General features: G+C 36.9%; 1 pseudogene; it reads left to right on the top strand.

Annotated features, from left to right (window-relative positions):
• Window positions 1-2,844: 2,844 nt before the first annotated feature.
• On the top strand, window positions 2,845-6,432 carry LOC149533163 (pentatricopeptide repeat-containing protein At3g12770 pseudogene; annotated as a pseudogene).
• Window positions 6,433-25,932: the final 19,500 nt, after the last annotated feature.

Genomic DNA, 25,932 nt, shown 5'->3' with positions numbered 1-25,932 from the left:
AACTTCTTACAAATAGAGAAAATCTAAATTACCAAGTCTATGATGGACATCCCGAACATAGTACTTTCTAGGGAGGTCTGTGAGACCTCGAACATTCCATGATAGGAAGTTCATGAGGACTCTTCCATATCATCTTCGTCCTCCAGAGAGGAGTAGCTATTCTGCAAGAAGGTAGAAACATGGCTGAAGTCAGATGAAAAACACTCTGGACTTATAGCCTGACGTTTCACCTCTGGTATCTCCATACGTCCAGGAGGACTATGAGAATGTTGCATCACTGGTGGTGCTATGGAAGAAGCAGCAAGAGGAGTATGCAACCCAGCGAAGGCAGAAGCCCTAGCGGCTGTCTTTATCCCCTGCATGCCAATAGGGTTTGAAACCTACGAAACTTTGGGAGTAGCTCCTTTGTGCGCTGCTTGTGTTCCTACGCTGATTGGAATTAACGCTCCTATGGGGATAGGAGGAACCGGGTGATCGCAGCATAAGACTGCTTGGGGGGCAAGGGATTCGAGGGAGCCTTGACCTTGCGCTGAACAATAACCCATTCTTCTTTTCTCCCTTCAACTTGTTTGATAGGTGCTTCTTTAGGCATGGGCTTGACCCTAGGCGTAGCCAGAGGGCAGTCCTTGATCTTGTGTTCTGCGGACTGGCACCTATAACAGGTGTTGGGGAGATTCAAGTAAAGAACCGTTTGGGAGAAGGTTTGAGTCCCAATCTAAATCTCCACAGAATCCTTAAGATCCACCTCGACGCAAACATGTCGTTGCAGTTGAGCATTAAAAAAATTTCCAAGCTCCTTGGTGACAACTTTGCCAAGGGCTTTGGCAATGGACTCAATGAAAGGCCAGCATGGTAGGGGTAAACTTGGGAACTCAACCCACACAGGAACCCTACGCTTTTTATCATTCGAGACTGTAAAGTCTCGTGACCATTTTTGAAAAATAAGCAAAGAGGAACACACAGACCAAGGTCTGTTGTTAAAGACCACGTCTTCTTGCGACAGGTTAGCGAAGCGAATTAAGAAAAACCCTTTGGTAAGGTTTTGCACAACGTCAAGGCGAACTCCATGAGGAGTCCAACTCTTGTTAACCCATTCTCTGAGCATAGCTTCAGGAGGAGTCCTACCCACAAAATAACCTATCAAGGTGTGTTGTTCTAACCAATCATATGCAACATCAAATTCTTACAAAGGAAGGATAATGTTAGGATTACCTTGTGAAAAACCTTTGGGACAAACTTGCGCAGGTATTTGTTCTGTGGCGGCGCCATGGCAGACTGAAGCAACACCATGAACACTAGAAACAACTGGTTCACTGCTGGCTGGAGCCATTATATCCTAGCACAAAAAACTCCTACAATAAATGTAGTGTGACAAGTGGTGTTTACAGAAGGAAAGTTCAGACGAAAAGCCATACACAAAAAACTAAAAGTTCACATGAAGCAAGAAACCCTAGCAGAGCGAAAAACCTCCCCCACATGATCAAACATTAACATGGAATCCTCACTATCATTATATCTCTACATGTATTTATAAATCATTTCTTGTCTCCATCTTTATAATTATTCAATATAATTATATCTCGTCTTTATAAATTGCTTCTTGTCTTTATCTTTATAATTATTTCTCTCATTCTAATATTCTCTTCATATATATTTTCCTATCACACATATTTCTATCCCAACTCTATCTTTATAATTATTTCTCTCATTCTAATATTCTCTTCATATATATTTGCCTATCACACATATTTCTATCCCAACTCTATCTTTATAATTATTTCTCTCATTCTAATATTCTCTTCATATATATATTTACCTATCATACATATTTCTATCCCTACTCTCTCCTCATATTTCTTCTCATTTTTTATCATAAATCTTTACTTTTCTTGCTCTCTAACTATTGAGAGGAACATTTGTGCACTTTTTTTTGTGTTCTCCCTTAAGGGTGGTTATATCAACAATCCAAACTTTTGGTGGCTATATACTTTGACAACTTCCCTTTTATCTTATTTTTCTCATTCAATAAATATAGCTCTTCTTGTGACTTTTATACTCGATTCATTTTCCTTGGTGTTTTCCTTTCTAAAGAGGACAATCTTTTTCATTATGATTACTAAAAGATTGTGTTCTTCAATTTTGCTTCATTTTACCTTATAGGAAGTTTTCCTCTGTCATTCCATCTACTATAAAAATAATTTTGGTTAAAATTTCAACTAATTTGACGAATTAAGACATCTTCATATGAAATAATGTCCTATCATAATTTATACGTTACAATCTTCATATTAAACTTTTGCCAAAAAATACCATTTTTCTTAAATAGTCTAAAACATAGTGTAGATAATAGACGCAATACTTAAACATGTGTCACATTAATCTAACATAACTTTTTAAAATGTATTTAAACACGGACTTTCTTATGTTAGATATTTAAAAAAATATCCTAAGAGTGATGGGTTAAGACTCTTCTAGTTTAAAGAACAATTTATGAGAATAATAGTTAATATAAATATGCTTCTTACAAGTAAAAGTACTTAAACCAACACTCCACATTCCCATCAATATACATCAAAATTATTTTATTTTATTAAAAACCCTTCAAATTAATTTTTTCCCGGCTCAAAACTCGGCCTCGAGAAATTGCCTGCAACTGCCATAGTATCGGCTCTGCCATTAATAAAATGTCATTGCCACTGGCAATGTCATCTTGGAAGGCGAAAACTGAGTGGCGCTGCATTTTTTTCACACTCCATTTACAATGATAAAATGCCATTGCCATCCACTTCTCATCTCAATCTCACATCATTATGTTGGGGACATTGCACATTCAGCTTACTTCGCACAAACCCACTGAAGATTGCTCTACGTACCTTCAATTATTGCAGACATGTGTTCTCAAGAACTCGCCTTCACAAGGAAAAATGGCTCACTCTTTGTTCGTTCGCAGGCAATTAGCCTTTGCTACACGTAAACCTATTCACAATAAGCTTATTTTCATGTATATCAAGTGTGGAAGTTTGCTGGATGCCAGGAAAGTCTTTGACCACATGAAAGAACAAGACATCATTTCATGGAATACGATTATCACAGCGTACAGAAGACATGGATATCCTCAAGAGGCAGTTTCACTCTTTCACCATATGCAACGAACAGGTCTCCATCCCGATCAGTTTACTTTTGCCAGCGTACTCCCAGCCTGTGCCAGATTGGGAGCTTTGGAACAGGGGATGTATATTCATCAAATCATAGAGGATAGTGGAGTTCTGTCAGATGTTGTAGTTGGAACTGCACTGGTAGACATGTATGCGAAATGTGGAAGCATAGACAGAGCACGCGAATTGTTTGACAGGATGCCTCAAAGAAATGTGTTCTCATGGACTGCACTGATTGCAGGATTTGCACAAAATGGATTTGCTGAAGAAGCTTTAGAAACTTTCAAGAAAATGCAAATGGCAGGTGTAAAACCCAACTCCACAACATTTGCCAGCGTCCTCCCTGTCTGTGCCAAAATGGGAGCTTTCGAACAGGGTATAGATATCCATCAAACCGTAAAGGATGGAGGAATTTTGTTAGATGCCGTAGTTGCAACTGCGCTGGTAGACATGTATGCAAAATGTGGAAAGATAGATAAGGCATGTGAAGTGTTTGACAAAATTTCTCAAAGAAATGTGGTGTCATGGAATACCATGATTGCAGGATATGCACAAAATGGATTTTTGGGAAAAGCTTTACAGACTTTCAGCCAAATGCAATCGGCAGGCGTAAATCCGGACTCCACAACTTTTGCCACTGTTCTCCCCGTCTGTGCAAAAATGGGAGCTTTGGAACAGGGGATGGACATCCATCAAAATATAAAGGATAGAGGAATTTTGTCGGATGTTGTAGTTGCAACTGCCCTGGTTGACATGTATGCAAAATGTGGGAACATTGACAAGGCACGCGAAGTATTTGACAGGATGCCTCAAAGAGATGTGGTTTCGTGGACTGCAATGATAGCAGGATATGCACAAAATGGATTTGTTGATCAGGCCTTAGAAATTTCACAGAAAATGCAATTTTCAGGTTTAAATACGAATTCCACAACCTTTTCTAGCATCCTTCCTGCCCATGCCAAAATCGGAACTCTGGAACAAGGTGTTGAAATCCATCAAAGAACAAATGGTAGAGGAACTTTTTCAGATGCCATAGTTGCAACGGCTCTCGTAGACATGCATGCAAAAAATGGAAGCATGGCCAAGGCACGCGAACTGTTTGACAGAATGCCTCAAAAAGATGTCATTTCATGGACTGCAATGATTGCAGGGTATGTACAAAATGGATTTTTTGAAAAGGCTTTAGAAACTTTCAAGAAAATGCAATTGGCAGGGGTAAAACCAAATTCCACAACCTTCGCCAGTATCCTACCTGCCTGTTCCAAAATGGGAGCTTTGGAACAGGGTAGGGACATTCATCAAAGCATTATGGAAGGAGGATTTTTTTCAGATATTACAGTTGGAAACGCTCTGATAGATATGTATGCAAAATGTGAAAGTATTGACAAGGCACGTGAATTGTTTGACAGAATGCCTCAAAGAGAGGTTATCTCATGGAATGCAATGATTGCAGGATATGTGCGAAATGGATTTTTTGAAAAAGCTTTGGAAACTTACAAGCAAATGCAATTGGCTGGTGTAAAGCCAGACTGTGTGACTTTTTCCAGCGTTCTCCCTGCCTGTGCCCAAATAGGAGCATTGGAACAAGGTACGGACATCCATCAAAGCATAGAGAATAGAGGAATTTTATCAGATGTTGCAGTTGCAACTGCACTGGTGGACATGTATGCAAAATGTGGAAGCATAGAAAAGGCACGTGACCTGTTTGACAGAATACCCCAAAGGGATGTCATCTCATGGAATGCAATGATTGCAGGATATGCAAAGAATGGATTTTGCAAGAATGCTCTCAAAAGCTTTGAATTAATGAGACACTCTGGAACATATCCTGATATTGGAAGCTTTGCTTGTGTTCTATATGCATGCAGCCATGCAGGTTTAGTGAACGAGGGCTGTACATACTTCAATCATATGTTTAGTCATTATTGCATTACACCTACAGTTGATCATTATGTGTGCATGATTGACCTTCTGGCCCGTGCTGGCTATCTTGAGGACACCCTAAACTTTATCATTAAGATGCCAGTTAAACCTCCAGTTGTTGTCTGGATGTGTTTTCTGGGTGCCTGTAGATCACATATGAATATTGGCTTAGGAGTATTTACAGCAATACTGCTTTTTGATTTGGATCCTAAAAATGCTGCAACGTATGTTCTTCTCTCAAACCTCTATGCAGAAGTGGGCAGGTGGGGTGAGGCTCAAATGGCAAGGAGATTGATGAAAGATCAAGGAATTAAAAAGATCCCTGGATGTAGTTGGATCGAAGGCCATAAAAAGGTACATGTTTTTCATGTAGGAGATACATCACATCCACAAACACAAGAGATCTATGCAAAGTTGGAGAAATTGACTTGGGAAATGAAGGCAGCAGGGTATCTTCCAGATTCAAGGCATCTGCTTAATCCTATGGAAGAGGAAGAAAAAGAATTGTTTCTCTCTCATCATAGTGAAAAATTGGCAATTGCATTTGGTTTGTTAAACAGTCCCTCTGGAGCAACAATAAGAGTTGTTAAGAACCTTAGAGTATGTACTGATTGTCACACTGCAACGAAATTTATCTCCAAGATTGTTGCGAGAGAAATTGTTGTGAGAGATGCAAATCGTTTCCACCACTTTAAACAGGGACAATGTTCTTGCAGGGATTATTGGTGATTTGGATCCTAAATATGCTGCGACATATGTTCTTCTTTGAAACCTCTATGCAGAAGTGGGCAGGTGGGGTGAAGTTCAAATGACAAGGAGATTGATGAAAGACCAAGGAATTAAAAAGATTCCTGGATGTAGTTGGATCAAAGGCCATAAAATGGTACATGTTTTTCATGTGGGAGATACATTGCATCCACAAACACAAGAGATCTATGCAAAGTTGGAGAAATTGACTTGGGAAATGAAGGCGGCAGGGTATCTTCCAGATTCAAGGCATCTACTTAATCCTATGGTAGAGGAAGAAAAAAGTTGTTTCTCTCTCATCATAGTGAAAATTTGGCAATTGTATTTGGTTTGTTAAACAGTCCCTCTGGAGCAACAATAAGAGTTGTTAAGAACTTAGAGTATGTGCTGATTGTCATGCTGCAACAAAATTTATCTCCAAGATTGTTGCAAGAGAAATTGTTGAGAGAGATGCAAATTGTTTCCACCACTTTAAACAGGGACAATGTTCTTTACATGGCCAGGTCATTTCTTTTGTATTTATCCTATTTCTAACACCTAAAACCCCAGTATTTTTCACATTGCCTTTCAAGTTAATGTGAGCAGATTGAAGCAACGGTTGTAGCAAGATTGGTTTTGGTTCGTCTCATTTTTTTGTTGCATTAGGGTTTCATAAATTGTCATTCACTAATAATCCTTCAGTATCGCACCTAAGCCCAGGAAGAATCACCTCAGTATTGGCAATGTTAAAAATTCAACAATCCACCTCTGTGTAGCCTGTAAGAATGTTTGTAAGGTGCCCTACCTATTTGGGCATTCACCCAAAATTCCAGAAGCGGCAGGCAAGCCATGTGTTTTTTGATTATTATCTGGATGCTACAGCCACTGATATCAGTTCTGTAAATAGATTGCAGAAAGCTGTACTCATTGAGATCATATGGCCTTAGAAAGAAATTATGACTGATTGCTAGGCCATAACACTGCAGGTAACTCACAAAAATTGTGTTTGGTGAATTTAAAATGTCTTATTTTGTCTACTAGTGTTTGGCATATAAATGCTTCGTTTGGGAACTTCTTAATCTCTTTAATATTTTACAATAGTGGTAATTTCTGTTTGTAGGCAAAAATTGTCAAGGAATAATCAAGAGTGACACTGCATGGAGTTTGCGAGGATAAAGAAGTCTTTGGAATTGGTTTCTGCTTTTCTCTGTCTCTTTTTGGTATGCTCGAGATGAATTTCTTAGGCAGTAGTTTCATGTTAGGGACTACTGTTCTATGTTTTAAGCTATGGATAGTTGCACAAAACATTTATCATATATTAAATGCAAAAGCAGAAAGTTTTCTGAGAAAATGAACTACCGCTGTTTAACAGATAGGTTTATTCTGGTTACGGGGGATTAAAGGTTGCAAAATGAACTAAAGCATTTTATAGCTTGGCTGTAGCGTCAATTTTTCTTTTTTTTGTGGAAAATATTTAATAGAGCATCTTGCTCATGTTATCTCACCACACCTGGCTAATTGTAGAATAGAATAGAAGACTTTTAATGTTCATGAGGTCAAAGATACCATATGGGACTGCAGACCCCACTGTTTCAGTGTTGTGAAGTGCCAATGTTCTGCAATGCAGTTTAAAATTGAGTGTATTGACCATTTAACCACAAAAAGCTCCAACATTTATACAACAACTGTACAACACTTGCTGAGAAAATCTAGACAAATACACCCATTCGAACTTCTATTTTACCATTACAATCCAACGGTGATTGTTTTTTCCTCCATCCTTGCTATCTCTTTCATAATCTTAATGAAAGATGGGTCATCGAGTTTGACTCAAAATCACAAAGTTAAATCCTGATATTCACATCACAATTTGACTAGCTGTGGAAATCATCTCCTACTTATCAATTGATGAGCTTAAGGGGCTTTCTAATGAATGGTTCATAAGGCACAACACTTGGTGAAGGTTTTGCAAATGGGGTTGCAAGCTTTAGGTTTAATTGTGGAGGAAACTCCGTAGTTAAGCGTGCTCAGGCTGGAGTAGTACTGGGATGGGTGACCTCTAGGGAAGTCCCGGTGCTTCACCCCTGTGAGCATCACCTAGATCCAATGAGTGCTAAGTGTTCCATTTATTCTCATGAGAGATGGATTCATGTTGAATCACTACTCATGAAAGATGGGTCATCGAGTTTGACTCAAAATCACACAGTTAAATCCTGATATTCACATCACAATTTGACTAGCTGTGGAAATCATCTCCTACTTATCAATTGATGAGCTTAAGGGGCTTTCTAATGAATGGTTCATAAGGCACAACAATTGGTGAAGGTTTTGCAAATGGGGTTGCAAGCTTTAGGTTTAATTGTGGAGGAAACTCCGTAGTTAAGCGTGCTCAGGCTGGAGTAGTACTGGGATGGGTGACCTCTCGGGAAGTCCCGGTGCTTCACCCCTGTGAGCATCACCTAGATCCAATGAGTGCTAAGTGTTCCATTTATTCTCATGAGAGATGGATTCATGTTGAATCACTACTCATGAAAGATGGGTCATCGAGTTTGACTCAAAATCACACAGTTAAATCCTGATATTCACATCACAATTTGACTAGCTGTGGAAATCATCTCCTACTTATCAATTGATGAGCTTAAGGGGCTTTCTAATGAATGGTTCATAAGGCACAACACTTGGTGAAGGTTTTGCAAATGGGGTTGCAAGCTTTAGGTTTAATTGTGGAGGAAACTCCGTAGTTAAGCGTGCTCAGGTTGGAGTAGTACTGGGATGGGTGACCTCTCGGGAAGTCCCGGTGCTTCACCCCTGTGAGCATCACCTAGATCCAATGAGTGCTAAGTGTTCCATTTATTCTCATGAGAGATGGATTTATGTTGAATCACTACTCATGAAAGATGGGTCATCGAGTTTGACTCAAAATCACACAGTTAAATCCTGATATTCACATCACAATTTGACTAGCTGTGGAAATCATCTCCTACTTATCAATTGATGAGCTTAAGGGGCTTTCTAATGAATGGTTCATAAGGCACAACACTTGGTGAAGGTTTTGCAAATGGGGTTGCAAGCTTTAGGTTTAATTGTGGAGGAAACTCCGTAGTTAAGCGTGCTCAGGCTGGAGTAGTACTGGGATGGGTGACCTCTCGGGAAGTCCCGGTGCTTCACCCCTGTGAGCATCACCTAGATCCAATGAGTGCTAAGTGTTCCATTTATTCTCATGAGAGATGGATTCATGTTGAATCACTACTCATGAAAGATGGGTCATCGAGTTTGACTCAAAATCACACAGTTAAATCCTGATATTCACATCACAACAACAAGTTTATTCCTGTTTCTTTTGTATAAATCTTGCACCTCTTTCAGATTGGCATATACCTTATACTTGTATAGATGTGATTGTACTAATGCAGACTCCAGAGTCTAAAGTCTGATCTTTAGAATTCCTGACATTCAGATTGCACTCTTATTTTCCTAATTGTTATGCTTGTTGGCTATATTTTGGAGTCCGTTCGATCCGCTTTGATACTTTATGAACAGTAACATAGCTTCTTTGGTTTTTTTTCTTTTCAACCTTTTCCCATAGATCATAGTACCTTTAACTTATACAATAAATATACTTCTGAAACTGCGGTAGAGTTTTAGGAGGCACACAGTGGGTTTAAAATTAAGACACACAGATGCAGAAGTGTTTCTCTCTTCTTTCCTGAAATACCAACCTTTGCGACTTTCCGCAACATTTAGCAGAATCAGTTCTCCGAATTTATGCTGTTACTCTTTGATAAAATGAAATTTCAATGGATTTATTTTGGTTGCATGATAGGTAAAGTATGACTATTTGATGCAGAAGAGTATTAATCGAGGGCAATTTTATCTCAACCTGGTGATGGGAAAGTGTTAGCACACTATGCCAGATTGGTATGGGAACAACATGGTGGTGAAGAGAGAGCCTCTACTTATTTTATGCAAGCTGTACAGGCCTCCCCTGCTGACTGGTAGAACTCTCTTTCTTGCTCATCCATCTCTTCTCTTACAATCCTAATCTTATTTATGGTCTATAAGAATTACCTAAACAAAGTTAATTTTGTGTACTGTAAAGTTCTCTTGTTGCCACAAAGAGGCTCTGATATGCTAATTATACCTGCTAGCCAGGCTGGGACCGAAAAATGTTACCTTTACTTCCTTGCTATTACAATCAGGAAATATATGAGAAGGGTTCTTTGAAAGTGGAAGAGAAACCTTCCCTTTAGAGTTGAAAAAGTATTGCACTTTAAAAAGCTATGTTTTAAGGAGGTAGAGCCCTATAAGATTAATTTTGGTACTTACACAAAAACATGCCATAAGCACACAGATTTCCGAAATGGCCTACTGACAACTATCTTCTAGTATAAGTGGTTGTATAATTTTTCTCCTCTATTTCATACTTCTTGAAGGACATTATACATTCTTCACGGGAGACTATCCAAAAAGATTATGCAAAATCAAACAAAAGTTGTAGGGCTTAGTGCTTTATAAACAGGTGTTATAAAGAAAATATGGGCTACTAGGACATCAAAAATCTTCTCACAATCACTACCTACAATTTCTTCAGAAGGATACTTTATTCCGATGCTTTCTATGTTTGCTATTTGCAATTTGAATTTTCTTATTGAGACCAGCATGTTTTCAATTTGTGCGTCTTTGAATCATCTTGTCATTGACAGTGTTTCAAATACCAAACTAGTATATAAAAAATGGCATACGTGTTGATTGTTCAGAAATCTATGGCAGGCTTCATTCTATGACAGTTTGCACATGGGTGATTGTCTCAAAGAATTGCATCTATGCTCCTTTATTAATGATTCTCTATTCAATCCCTACTAATCTCTTTGTTATTTTGCATTTGTTCTAGTCATTCTTGCGGCATATGCATTTCCATGAGGAATAGCAATACCGATGGAGAAAGGAAGAGAAAGGGCAGGAGCCTTGAAATCTCGCATGCAGTCAACATGCACATGGAATTGTTGGTTCAGCAACAACTATTGTATGATGAAAGATTTCACATAAAAATCTCAAGGCCCAATCATATCTTGTGAAGGCCCATAACGTTTCCATTTACCTCATATTAATTGTGCACATGGAATGCAATTTCAGCAACAGTCAGCATGCCATGAGGTGAAAGAGCGCACATAAAAATCTCAAGGCCTGATTACATGTTTTGGAGGCATTTAAAAACATCCATTTACCTCGTTTTCTTATTACACACAGCACTGTAAAGATTCCACAAATTCTGTACCCTTTAAATCAGACTTTTATTTCAGTCCTTGATTGCTGAGAATGGTCTTCTAATAATCTGAATATTGAGGAAGTTGACACCTATATTTCTGATCAGAAAATTATATACTTCTGTAATAGATCAGTAGGATGATATTGTTTGAAGAAACAGACCTAATCGTGTAATGTGTGTTGAACACTGAACTTCTCTAATGCCGATGCAAGAAGGACTAATCAACCTTTGATTAAATGGGAGTATCTCTGCAATGTAATCGCTGGATATTGATGCTTAGAGGAGCAGACTGAATTGTAACTGTGTGTCCTCAAAACTGCACCGATAACCTCCCTAAATATCCTTGCTAAAGGGCATGTCCCTCAAAGGGACAGGTCCCTTCCTAGGTTAGCATAAATAATCTCCCTATAAGTCAGTGATCTGCAAGATAAAAACAATAATTTCTAACTAACACAATGTGTTAGATTAGTTAAGGATTATTAAATTACTTCTTGAGAAGTTGCTGGCTCCGAAGGGAAGTATATAATCTAATGCCAACCTTATGATATAATAGGGTAAGAAGAATAAGTATGGTCTGCACTTTCAGACCTGTAGGTTATCTGGTTAAATATACTTAACAAGCACTCTCATATTACAGCTTTTCTGGCATATGTACCTACTTTGTTAAAAACTATGTTTTGCTAGACAAGGAGAGGTTATCTATGTATTAATAGGTTTGTCTGTATGTAGAACTAAGCTGTAGCACACAAAAGTGGACTCTGAATTGCTGAAGCATTGCTATGAATCATTGACAGAAGAGGTGCCTACAGAAGGAGTTGAAGCCAAGAGCTGTAAAAATGGGTCCTCCTCCATGCCTCATCAGTGCTCAGGATCTATACATAAATTTGATTCTTCGATGTTCTAGAAGAGATATGACATGGATGATTTAATTATAGATTTTCCTTCAAATTTATACGACATTTGATATAAATTACTATCAGTGTAATCATTGCACTTCCTTTTAGTAAGTACTAGTATTTTGATTTTGATTTTGAGTATTTAGTAACCTAGACTATTTTGTTGGCTTCATAATATAGATGTATAAATTGCAATGCAGATCACTGTTTATATACAGACCTATTTAGTGATAATATGCACGTTTCACTAAAACGTTTTTGCCAAATCTGCATGTGTATGAAATCAAAAGGTGGAGATGGTGTACTATAGATAGCGAGAATAAAACAAAAATGAAGAAGACAAAAATAGAAAAATGTTTGATTAAAAATGTTCGATTAACAAGAATTCAGAAGGAGCGTTAAAGTCATTTTATATAGTATTTTTGTTTAGATTAGTCCTTTGTCAATGTTAAGTTGATCATTACAGATTCAGAGTATATAATTTTATGGAAGTGCATGTAGATTTTGTCTCATCTAAAATGTAATAATTTTAATGTTGTTTATTTTTGTTTTGATTAGAAATAAATTCTTCTAATTCTATGAAGTAAAATAAATTATAATTGTGGTTATGTTGTAAATGACACAAATGCATGTTACTTGAAATTTTTGTATAGTAAGGTTTATTGATTGATGTTAAACAGTTTATTGAACTGCAGCTTATAGTACATTATAGTTGCAAACAATGATATTACAAAGTTGTGTACAATGATTTTTATAAATTGAAATTGATGAGATCTAAATCTAAGATCTTTAGAGGAGAGCTAAACATATCATTTCACAAGTGTTTGAAGTGACTATTCATAAAACAATAACTTAAAAGGATTAGGGCTATATCAATTTCAAAGAATCACAATAGGAAGCACCCATATGCATGGAAACAAAATTACAATTATATTCATAATATAGTCAAACTGGTCAAACTGAGTACTTTATTCAAGTGGGAAGAACCTAAGAATAGTAGTAAAGGTTCAATTTTGTTGATCAAAGTAGAGTTGGATAATTTATATTGATTGTATAGCTAGCAAATGCTAGTATAGATAAAATTTTGTAAACCACATCTAATGTTTGTCTAAATCATTAATCACAATTATATTTAGTCTTTTTATTTTGTTCTCTTTCATGTTAAATTTATAGGATGGAATATTCAATTCATAATATCCTAAGTAGTTATGAGTCATGACTAACAATTCTTGTTTATTTAATTTAACAATGTCCAAATGCTATCAGAAATATGAATATTTGTGTATAATGAAGGCAAGAAAAGTAAATCTGAATAGAATCTAGAATGATGAAAATTATTTCTTTTTCTCATGCAAATGTATTCGACAACTTTGTGATTTGAGGAAACATACATTTCTCAATCATTGTAAGTATTCATAATGAATGCATTAAAAGTTATAAAAGAAGGGAACTAATTGTGAAGTACCTACTATTCTTATAAAAGTTAAACTACTTATAACTATCATTATATCATAATTGAGGTCTTATTCTAGATAAGATAAAATAAGATAAAGATAAAGTTATTAATGTCCAACAAGAGACCAACGACGATCTAAGGGACTGGAATTAGTGCAAAGGACAAATGTTAGCAAGGGGAGCACCAAATGGTTTCCACAGAAAGAACGTGAAAACAAAACAACAAAAGAACCAAGAAAAAGAAATAACAATAGCTAAGAACTCCTCACAGGTGAGAAGTAGTCTAGAATGGAAAGGTGGACATTAGGGCAATCAGGGACTCTGGAAGGTCGCCTTTGAGCTCTACTAGAGGGACATTGCCAAGTGTAATCTCCATAGAGTCTCACAAATCTAGTGTGAACCGAGATAGTGTAGAGAGGCCGCTTCGATCCTTGGGCAGGAACTATAGGACTAAAGAAAGAGTTGATGAGTTGCCTAGGAGTTGATGTCAAGCAAAGTTGGAGCTGTATAGTGTGCTCGTGAAGTCACATGGTCTCTTGAAGGTAGAGTGCAAGATAGTGTTGGTCAATATATTTGAAGAATGAGGGAAGAGATCGACACTCTTTAAACAAACAATAGAATCTCCCTTGGATCTCATAGTAAATAAGAAAATGGAAAATAAAGTGAGACTCAGTCTTGACCTCCCCGAGGTGACAAAGCTGACAGATCCTATCCTCCCTACCAATCTGGTGATCAGTCTGAATAAGTAGCCGGTGAGATCCCACCCTAAAAGATCCCAAGGAGATGCGAAGAGCATGAGTCCAACAATGAGTGAGGTGCGAGGGATGTAAGATGATCCTGTCTTGGATATCAAGAAAGTGCTCAGCATGGAAGGCCATGCGTGGATGGAGCCCACTTGGGGGATTCCTCCGGGTCGTGATAACATACTATCTGTAGATGTCAAGCCTAACATGCTCATTCAACTCCCGCTAAGATGGAAGATGGGTCGGAGCATTCAAAGAAAACTAGAAGGGGGGAAGATGATCCAAACTAATACCAATCAAGCCCAAGAGAGCAGAGACTTGGGTGTACCAACAACGAGACCTGTGACCAGAGTCTGAACCCGTGATCTCCATAGAGGAATAGTAAACCAAGTAGGAATATCTATGACGATCGTCAAAGGAATCTATGAAGCTCTGGAGTTGGTGAAGAAGCTAGACTAAATCTAAGATGGTTCCCAACTTGAAAAGGTGAGCACAAAACTTGGCCAAAACGATGTTGTGTGGTGTGAACCAGTGACATCTAACAATGCATCGAAGGAAAAGAGTTTGGAGTCTCTCAACAGAGGCCCAGTTAGACTCCAAGAGGGAGGGGCCCTAAACAGTAGAGCCATAGAGGACGGTCGACTTGACCAAGGAGTCAAGAAGAGATCTTAGTCATGGTGTCCTGGAAGTGGTGTTGAAAGAACTGTCGCTCAAGAATAATGAGGGAGCCAAGCCCCTTGTTGACTCTGGGTTGCATGGTTGGTCTCAGGTTGAATCAAGGTCTAGAAAACTTAACCCTCAAGTAAGTATATGAAGATGCAATCTTGATCTCAATACCCTGGAAGTAAAAATGGAGATGTGATGTCCTCAAATAATTGAAGACTATAACCCGAGTCTTGCCCATATTTACAACTAGCTCACATGAGTCATAGAAAGAGGTCAAGCCATCAATGAGCTACTAAAGATCATTGGGAGAAGATGTTAGGAGAATCACATCATCAAGAAATAGGAGAATAGAGATCAATACCTAATTCAAATAACAACCATTGCCAAGTAGCGAGCAATCATAGAGAAATGCCTCAAGCTCATTGATGTAGATGCCAAAAAGAGTGGGGGAGAGAGGATAACCCCATTTCACCCCAATAGTGCTCTGGATAGGATTAGAGAAGCCCTATGGAGTCGTGAATTTTCCCACAATGCGCTCATATAACCTTATAATAGTTGTAAGAAGAATCTTTGAGATCTCGATGTCCCTAAGACACTAAAAGAGAGCCGCCTGAGGAATAGAGTTGAAGGCTTTGCGGAAGTCAACAAAACAACAATAAACTTTGGCCAAGTGGTGGCAAGCCTCCTCAATGATGCCTCGTAAAGTCAAAATGTGATCAATGATCTGAAAATTTGTATGAAACCCAGCTTGACCTCTAGCTCGACAATGTCACTGATCGAGTTCACTAGACAGGATACCATTCGACACAGTTGCATAGAGTTTGGCGAAGATATGCCCAACCATGATGGTCTTGTAGTTTTTGGGGTCAAAGGCTGGCCCAAATTTATGGATCTGATAGATAATATGTTGTGACCAAGAGTCGAGGAAGCCAACACAAACCACTTAATTAAAGAGCACTGTAAGAAAGGGACCTAGGACAGAGATACCCAGCTTGAAGAATTCAACTTGAAATCCTTCCTCATTTGGAGTTCTACTACTATGGATAACTCTGACTGCCTCACTAACGTGGGAAAAGGAGAAGAGGTGACAATGGGTGGGGGGAGGATGAGATGGAGAGGGGGCTAGCCAGAAATATCATAGAGGGTGGAGGTGTGGGAGGTAAGGGAGTGAAGGTCCAAAGTAGAGGGACAGGGGGGGATAGGGGTTGGCGAGGAAACATGGTGTGCCAAAAGAGCTTTAGGGACTGGAAGAACATGGCACAAAGAGACTTATGCTACAGTAAAGTGAACTTCCATTTCTTATGGGGAAGAAAGTGATGGTAGTCGAACCTCAACTAAGAGGAAGAGGAGGAAGAAGTATTGGGTGGAGCAGAGCAAAGCATGCGATGAAAGGATTTGCAGTCCTCATTGAACCATTGGTTCATGGGGCAAGACCTGTGAGTGGGGCGAGGGGTAAGCGAGGAAGTGCAATGGGGAATGGAGAGAAGGACAGACTCCCACAAGGCGGACGCAAGTGAGTGGAACATGGAGGTGACATCCCTAGAGTCGGTGAAGGGGTCATGGGGGAGAAGTCATTTGAGGTGATGGATGAAGAGCTCCACGTCACCATTGGAGAAGCAAAAGAAGTGCAAGCATGGTGGGAGGGAAGAGGGGGGCAAGAAGAAGTGGATAAGCAAGGGGGAGAAGGTGTTAGGGGTCCCTAAAGGGTGATGATAAGGAGGGCATGATCAGCCAGAGGAAGGTGAGAGATGGTAAAGTGACAAATGAGAGGGATGAAGGAAGTAGTAGAGAGAACATAGTCAACAACACTAGCACCACCACCATGTGGCCAACAAGTGAAGAGTTTAGATCCAAGAAAGCAAGAGAGCCCATTCAACATCACTAAGTCAGAAGACTCACAAAGCTATAACAAATTACAACCATACTTGGTGAAGGGTCCTTGAAAATCCTCAGAGAGCTAAAGCATACATACCAAACCAGGATTAGAAGTAGTTGTACACATGGGATTAGACATACGATCATGGAGAGGAGGCTGTAGGTCTCTCATCCGCATGTTAAAGTATCCCAAAATAATGATGTCCCCCATGGTAGAGAATCTGATAATGTTCTTAAGAAGGTCCTCATAGGGGTCCCCACCCTTAGTTTTGTGAACCACATAGGATGAAGATGCTAGCGGGAAGTAGTAGACAACGATATAGGTATCTCTATAGAGAAAGGTTCCTCGATCAATGTGAATCCACATGAATAGCTATCGGAGTGAACCAAGGAAATTTTACTAAAAAGGTGGTCCTGAAAAAGACAAGCGACCCCACCAAAACCTCTGACCCCATCAGAGCACCTGGCCTTTTCCCTAAAAGAGGAGAGCCACTGATAGCCAAAAATACTAGGAAGAGGACGCATGGGGCCATCATGTGTCTCTGTAACAAAAAGAAGGTCAACAGAACCAATAACATTATTATGTAAGCTAGGCATAGACCAGAGGATACCATTATCATTCTAGCAGTTGAGACACAAAGAACCTATGCTCAACTACCGCTAAGCCAGTCATTTGGCCTTAGAGGCCACCCTCGAAACCTAGTCTATAGGAAAGTTGTTGTAGATTACTACTTTAAGATTTTTGATGATTGCATATTTACCCTCTTGTCTTGCTACCACAATGAGGGCACGAGCTTGCTTGAGTTCTGCCACCTGTGATTGGGTGAGGTCCTCATCTAGAGAGATCTTATGGGAAAGAGAGAATAACTTTTTCTTTGCCCTAAGAGCTTGCAACCTATCAGAGAGGGAGAGGAACCAGATGAAGAGAGTACCCGTTAGGGCTTAACCAACACCTGTCAAGAGTGATGTTTGAAATGTCCAGCTGATCTTTGAGGAAAGAGTATCTAGTAGTCAAGGGATCATCAATGGAAGAGAGACCACAAAGTCATAAGTTTAGGTCACAGGTTCGCCTAAACCACTCATCGTCCATCTTCCCTTGTAATAACTTCTCAATGCCTGAAAGGGGAGCCTCAGCCCCAAAAATGCATAAAGAAGCCCAAGAATTCACCTTTAATTTAGTTGTTGTTAATAGTGAAGAATGCCTATCAACAATCTTCGATTGTGTCTCCTTGATAATGTCTAACTCCCTAAGCTGCATGGTAGCAGATTCCTGATTAGCCTTGAGGCCTGTATTTTCAGTGACTAGAGATTGCATGGTATCTCATAGAGGATGGTTCTTGGATTCCAACAAAGCCATCTGTTCTACGATTTTAACATAAAGTGAAGTTGACTAAGCAACAACACTTTGGAGGACAACATTAGCAGACTCCATTGTAGTCAAGTGATCAACAAGCTTTTGGAGTGTAATTGGATTAGAAAAGGGTGCCATGGCTTATAAAGAAGGAAGAAATGCCCACAAAAAGGTGGTGCCTCAAGAAGCTCACAGCCTTACCACAGACTAGGGATTCTGTCAAACAGTTTATAGACAACTATCTGATGCACAATCCTGACTCACAGTAGAGCACACGGGTCACGATAGAACTACAAAAGATACTATGGAAGACCACATAGGTGACAACTCATGGCTCATGGGCGACAGAGTTATCACAGAGCTTTGTTCATGGGAGGCATGCCAAAGTCAATGTCGTCAAGAACAATGGGCTCCAACAAGGACAAAAACACTTTCACGTCACTGGACTAGCATGATTTGATACCATCGTTCCATGAGTTCATTGAGTGGCCCACAATGTTCAAATCCAAGTCCACGACATGGCTAACGGCTCCAGAGGTCACAACCCTTCACTGCATGACTGACGACTGTCATGGTAGACATGACAAGACACAATCACAACACACCAGGGAAAAGCACACCATGACATAGGAAGCTCATGACACACAACATCAGAGTCAAACACCAACAGACAAGGGCACCACGGTTAGGGAATTATTAGTGATGTAGATCTATAAATGCATAATTTAATCCATGTTTTTGAAATAATATAGCTCATTTAAATGGAAGCAAATCAATTGTCATTCATAATACAAATGACAATAAAATAATTCCATAAATTACATCAATAAAAAAGTGGGCTTTCTTTAAATAATAGGATAAATGTGACAACCTTAAGAATTTATTATTAAGAAAATTAACAAATTCTTGGCTATAGATAGGCTAATATTTATTTCATGAAAATAGTAATATAGCATATATAAGGAAATGTTTACTTAGTCACATTGTAAACCACATAAAACATGAATCACTTAACATTACAAAGCTTGAGTTGCCTTAAAAAGTTCAAACTATTTGAGATTTTGGTTTGCATATTTCCTTTGACACCTAATAAGAAGCGTACGTGTGAACTAAGTGTATGCAATAAGACTACTGTGTTGTTAAGAATGGACAAACATGTTAAGAATTCAAACAAATTAAGCTATTACAACATTTATGATTAGATAAAAGAAGACTTAAAATTGCCAAAATGACCTTAGAACGTGCAAATCCTCTTAAACCAATGAAGTCTCCTTGATTTGTAGATTTTTCCAAAGGATCAAAAATGTGCTCAAATATGAAATTGATCAAGCTTCAAAGGATTAGATTTTGGAAGGATTTTGGCATAGTAAGTTTTCTTTTTCTTTTGTATTTGGATTCAAATTGGCATGATAACAATGAATGAAAGGTAGATGAAAATGACAGAAAGGAGCCTTTAATTTGTAGATAAAGAGGAGGTGAGATGGATATTTGAGAAGTAAACTTGAGGAATGATTAAGATGTGTTTGAGGAGAAGCACAATGAGTTTATTGTCTCAAAATCATAGTCTTGTGACAAGTGTCACAAGGAAAGAGGTTGAGAGGACATAGGGGGTTGTGAAGATATGCCATGAAGGCATATTTTCTTTCGAATCCCAAAATTAAATCCTCAAGGAATGTGACCATTTTGGGAGTGGGAAGAGAAGGTTGGAGAATGTGAAGGGTTTTGAAGGCTGTGAAAAAAGAATCTAAAATTGTCTATATAAAGAAGGCTCGTAGGGTCATCTAGGATAGTTCTAGGAGTTATTGGTGCCTTTGGCTTACAAAATATTGTAAGGAAAATGTTCATGAGGATTTGCATGTTTAATTTCTGAAATTATCAATTCCATACTTTTGTAGATATTAAGAAGTCAATTCTCTATTCTTGTAACTTGTTCTTTATTTCTTTATTTCTATTAGGTGTGTGTAATATTATTAAGGGGAGTACCCTTCGTCAAATGGTATCAAAGTAGGAGTTCCTGAGTGTGGACATATTAGTGATTGTGAGGTAATTTACACCAAGAGTGTGCTTATGGGTTCAAGGATAAATGTGAAAATATCACCATGAAGGAATCATGGTGGAAGAGCTGGAAGTGTGATAGAAAAGGGTTTTAGAGCTCCCCAGAGATAAGTGCAAGCATTGCAAGAGAATTTTCATAGAGGAATAAATGTTAGGGCTAGAGATGAAAGTGAGGATGAATTTGAAGGAGGACATGTTGAACATGAAAGAAAATAAGCCAACGAGGATATGTTTTTTAGACCTATTTCTATGATTGGAAAAAGACCCAAGATTGGAATCCCCACATTTTTGGAAAATCTTAACTTGGAGGAGCTGATCAACTAGGTCAATGATCCATAAACATATTTTGAGCATGTGGAAATCGATGATCCTAAGAGGGTCATATTTTTGAAGGCCAAGTTGAGAGGACATGCAGAAATTTGGTGGTAGAAGATTCAGTTGGAGCAAAATAGAAAAGGAAAGAAGAAAATCACAAGATGGGATTAGATGGTAGAGAAATTGAAGTAAAAATTCATTCCTAGTAATTATGAGCTTGATTTGCTAAAGTAAATGCAAGGGTTGAACTAAGTAGGAAGATTTTTTCAAGAATATATAAAAGAGTTCTATCGAGTCATTGTCAAACCAGCCATTTAGAAGATGACAAAGAGAAAGTTGTATGTTACCTTAATGGGTTAAGGTCAAGTATTCAAGAGAAGTTGATTCTTTTGAGAATTACCATTATTGAAGAGGCGTACCTTAGGGTGGAAGAAAAAATAAACAAGAAGTTTGAAAGAAAAGGTGGAAGAGGTCATAGTGAAAGATCGAATAGACTATCTTACAAAGGCTGAAATAAAGATTAGAAAAGGTGTGATGAGGCAAATAGCAGTCAAAATCAAAGGGGAAATAAGTTCAATGATTCTCATGATCACAATAATAGGGATCAGAGAAAAAGACAAAAAGGTCAAGGATCAGGAAGTAGAGATTTTTGTGAGACATTTTTCCATACAAAGAAGGACATAGAGCTTACAAGTTTCCTCGACATCAACGGAGACACAAAAAATGCCTAAGGGAAATGCATGAGTTGCACATGTAGATGAAGATGGAAAATCATCAAATAATGAAGATGTTGAAAGATGAGAAGTCTTGGTTATCAAAAGAGCTTTGATGGGCGATGAGAATAAACCTAAACAAATGAAGAATTTGTTATGCACAAGGTAAAAATGTAATGGTAAGGTATGAAATGTCATTGTTGATGGTGGTAGCATAGATAATTTTGTTTTTGAGAAAATGGTTAATAAGTTGAAGTTATAAAGAAGAACACACTAAAATCCCTACTAGATTGCTTGGTTGTAGAAGGACCACAAGGCTTTGGTAAGTGAACAACGTTTGGTAAAGTTCAAGATTAAGAATTACCACGATGAAGTGTTGTGTGATATTATGCTTATAGATATTTTTCATTTTCTATTAGGGAGACCCTAGCAATTTGATCACTATGTAGTACATGATGGTTATACAAATTTCTATTCTTTGAAAAAGGATGAAGAGAGGCATAAGATAAAGCCATTGAAGGAACTAGAAGAAAATATATGTAGTAATGCCAAAATATGTTTAGTTGATGGAAGGAAGTTCCTAAAAGATATGAGGCATGAACACATGTGCTTTTCTTTAATTGCAAAAGATAGTAAAGAGGAAGTAGAAGATGTACCTATAAAAGTTGTAGATCTTTTAGATGAGTTCAAGATATTGTATCTTATAATGTGTATGATGGATTTCCACTAGTTAGAAATAGTAGTCAGTAGATGGATCTAACTCCAAGAGCTAGTTTTCCAAATAAGGCAGCTCATAGAATGACTCCAATAGAAAGTATAGAATTGAATAGACAAGTACATGTGTTATTACAAAAGAGGTTGATTAGTGAAAGTTTGAGTCCATGTGTTGTACCAATAGTATTATCACCCAAAAAAATGGAGAATGGAGAATGTGTATATATTCTTGATCCATTAGCAAGATCACTATTAAGTACAAATTTTTCTTTCTAAGGATGGATGATATTATGAAATTTTTTAGTGGATCTATGTATTTCAAAAAGATAGATCTAAAGAGTATATATCGTCAAGTTTGGATAAGATAAGGAGATGAATGAAGGACTACCTTGAAGACAAAGAAGGGGTTGTATAAGTGGTTTGAGATAACCAATGCACCAAGCACATTCATGCAACTCATGCATGAGCATTGAAAGAATTTCCAGGTATATTTGTCATTATTTATTTGGAGGATATTTATATTCAGTAAGACATTTTACAAGCATATAATGCATATAAATAGGGTGTTTGAGAGGCTAAAAGAAGATAAATTGTTGATTAATTTGAAGAAGGGAAATTTTGGTAAGAGGTTAGTGTATCTAAGATTTGTAGTCTCAACAAAGGTCTAAAAAGAGACCCAAAGAAGGTGAAGGCTATCCTTGAATGGCCTACTCCAAGGAGTGTTATCAAGGTAAGATCTTTTCATAGTTTGTGTTATTTTTCTAGGATCGATTGTAAATGTAATAACATTGCCATTAAATTTGGTATGTGTGTTTCAAATGTAACATTATCTTAGATTTATATATAGAAAATAGGCCATGAATATAGATGTCCCTTCGTAGTACATGTCTATTCATTAATCAGATAATTAATATAATAGAAGATTTAATCATATATATAAATATATTATATTAATTTTTCTCATATAACAATAATCTTATATCTTAAATATAAAGAGCACATATATAATAGGTTTATCTAACTAAAGCTATCAAACATCAACACTCCCTCTTAGCTTAGAAGGATAACCACATAATAATAAATATTACTTCAATGTAATATTAAATAAATAATAATTTTAGGGATATCTCATTTGATATCTTAGAATATTTCCACCATTTGATATCGCATTCAATATCACAAGTATTGGTCTTCCAAAATATCAACACTTGATATTCACCAAGTACATAAAAGGTTTCAATATCACATATGATATCAAGAGTATTGATCTCCTAAAATATTAATGGTATTCACCAAGTACTCAAAATAAGGTTTGATATCAAATCTGATATCAAGAGTATTGGCCTCTTGGGATATCAATGATATTCACCAAATACTCAAAAAAGGTTTGATATCACATCTAGTATTAAGAGTATTGGCCTTCCAAAATATCAATGATATTCACCAAATACTTAAAATAAGGTTTTATATCACATTTGATATCAAGAGTATTGGCCTCCCAAAATATCAATGGTATTCATGAAATACTCTTTGAGTAATGGCCTTTCAAAATGTTGAGATGCAAGACATTCACCATATACTCAATTTGATTGATCTCACAATACAAGTTATTGTAAGATCATTACCTTATAGTAACTTCTGCAAATGCAAGTGGCATCATTTGGAAGTCATCACTTCCTCAATGTGTACACATGGGGTAGGCCCATTAAAATCACATAGTCATGAGGTATATTCATAAATCATAGTCCTCTTAACTAACAATTTGATGATCACTGGAGAATCCATCTCGACATGGTTTCCTCTGAACCAATATGACCGAGATCCCTGAAGGTTGACTAAATTATATCCTCTATCTTTTCCATCTCTTTCAAGGTTGCCTCTAATGAAATGTTGGGCTTCCTTTGAATCTCAATCTCCCTCTTCCTGCATTGTCATCCTCAGAAGAAAAGATCAAGGCACTTAGCTCTTATAAAATAAAAAATAGAGGAGAGACTACTATAATACTCAAGAATAATAATTAGTCTTTCATAATAAGATCATTCCAATAAAATATAGATAAGATATATTTTGAATATATATGCATATATTCAAAATTATATATATATATATACTTAAATCTATATTTTAACATATTATTTCATTTGCAAATAAATTACTATGATTATGAAATTCTTATTCATTTAATGAGTAACCCATTCATATTTAGTAAGTAGACTTCACATAAGAATTTAATAATAGAGAGAAAAATACTTACCTCCATGTCATCCTTTTAAAGATTACTTTCTAAATATATAATATACATTACCCAACTCCAATATTCTTATAAACATAATTACTCTAACAATAGATTTTCACTCACATGATATCCTATCTACTTACCTTGCTTGATGATGATGATAGCTCCTCTATTCTTGGGTATTAATCCACTTGTTACGTGATGGGTTATTTCCCATATAAATTGTTTACTTTCTTAGTATTTTTTTCTCTCCCTTACATAAGGGAATGAGTGCTATAAAATCAGAATGGTTATTTTAAACTACACAATATGGCTCAATATGATCTATGTCTCCTCTTTGGTCCTATGGACTTGTACACAACTATGGTAGTTATTTGCAGACAAGGGTGATGTTGGATAGTTTGTTATGAGAATCATCCTTTTATAATATGAATATTCTTCATCTATCTTGTATTGAGTTCTTCCCATAACAATTGGGATTTTTTAGCCAGTCACTAAATTAAAGTTTGCTCAACTTAGCCATAATGGTCTAACATGGACATGTTTCCCTGCAACCAAGGCAAGAGTTATATTTGGTTGGCCTCTATTTGGGATCTAATTTTCCGGTGGTTTTCTTTCTAGTTCTCCAAAGCCCTTATCCTATTATTCTTTCTGATTTATTTCTAGCTCTTTTACATGACAAATTGAATTGATCTCCTTGACTTACTCACATATTGATAATTGTTTTCCTTTTAGTCTTGTAAAATTAATGTTCACCATCCTTGGTTTACTCTGATGTTACTTGCATATAAACTCCCATGTGATTTTATTCATAAACTCCATTGTGAATTTTAGGACATATATATTCTTTTATTTTATTTTGCTTACCTGTAAATGTCAATTGGTTCTTATGGTTGTAACATCCTCTTAGGTTTATATATAGAGAATAGGCCATGAATAGACATGTCCCTTCATAGGACATATCTATTCATTAATCAGATAATTAATATAATAAAAAAATTTATCATATATATAATATATCATATTAATTTTTCTCATATAACAATAACCATATATCTTAAATATAAAGAACACATATATAATAGGTTTACCCTACTGAAGCTATGAAACATCAAAAGTTTGGCTAGCTTTTATAGAAAGTCCATAAGAAGTTTTAGCAGTGTGTGTGGACCACTACGAGAGGGTATCCATAAGAAGGAGTTTAAGTGAAATATAGGAGCATAAAAGAGTTTTGAATTTAAGAAATAGAAAGTTATAGAATAACTTGTTTTAGCACTTCCAAATTTTAATAAGGTGTTTCAAGTAGACTATAATGCTAGTGGTAATGTAAGTGGAACTATTTTGAGCCAAGAAGGTAGACTTGATGCTTACTCAAATGATAAGTTTACTAATGTCAAAAAAAATATTTTATATATGATCAAGAGTTTTATGCTATAGTTCAAGAATTGGAGAAGTAGAGAAATTATCTTCTTCCTAAGGAGTTTTTTTAATATACTAATCATCAAGCTTTGTAATATTTGAATAGTTAGGGAAAGTTGAATCGAAGACATTTGAAATGGGTTGAATTTTTCTAAAGTGACACATTTACTTTGAAATATGGGAGTGAGAAGTCTAATAGTGTTGAAAATGATCATAGCCAAAAAAAATTTTTGCTAATAGAGATGCATATTGAGGTTGTTTGGCTCAAGGAACTCAAAAGTTTACATCTGGAGGATCCTGATTTTGGTGAAAATTGGAAAGCTTGCATAGAGCCTAATACTCTAGAAAGAACCAATTAGTTGGATTTCATAATTCATGATGATATGCTATTCAAAGGAAGTCCATTGTGAATTTCGAGAATTTC

Source organism: Cupressus sempervirens, chromosome 10, assembly GCF_028749045.1.
Source record: "Cupressus sempervirens isolate cs-2001-9-10 chromosome 10, ASM2874904v1, whole genome shotgun sequence".
Lineage (NCBI taxonomy): Eukaryota > Viridiplantae > Streptophyta > Pinopsida > Cupressales > Cupressaceae > Cupressus > Cupressus sempervirens.
Note: the sequence above shows the minus strand (reverse complement) of the source record. Positions and strands in the feature narration are given on the sequence as shown.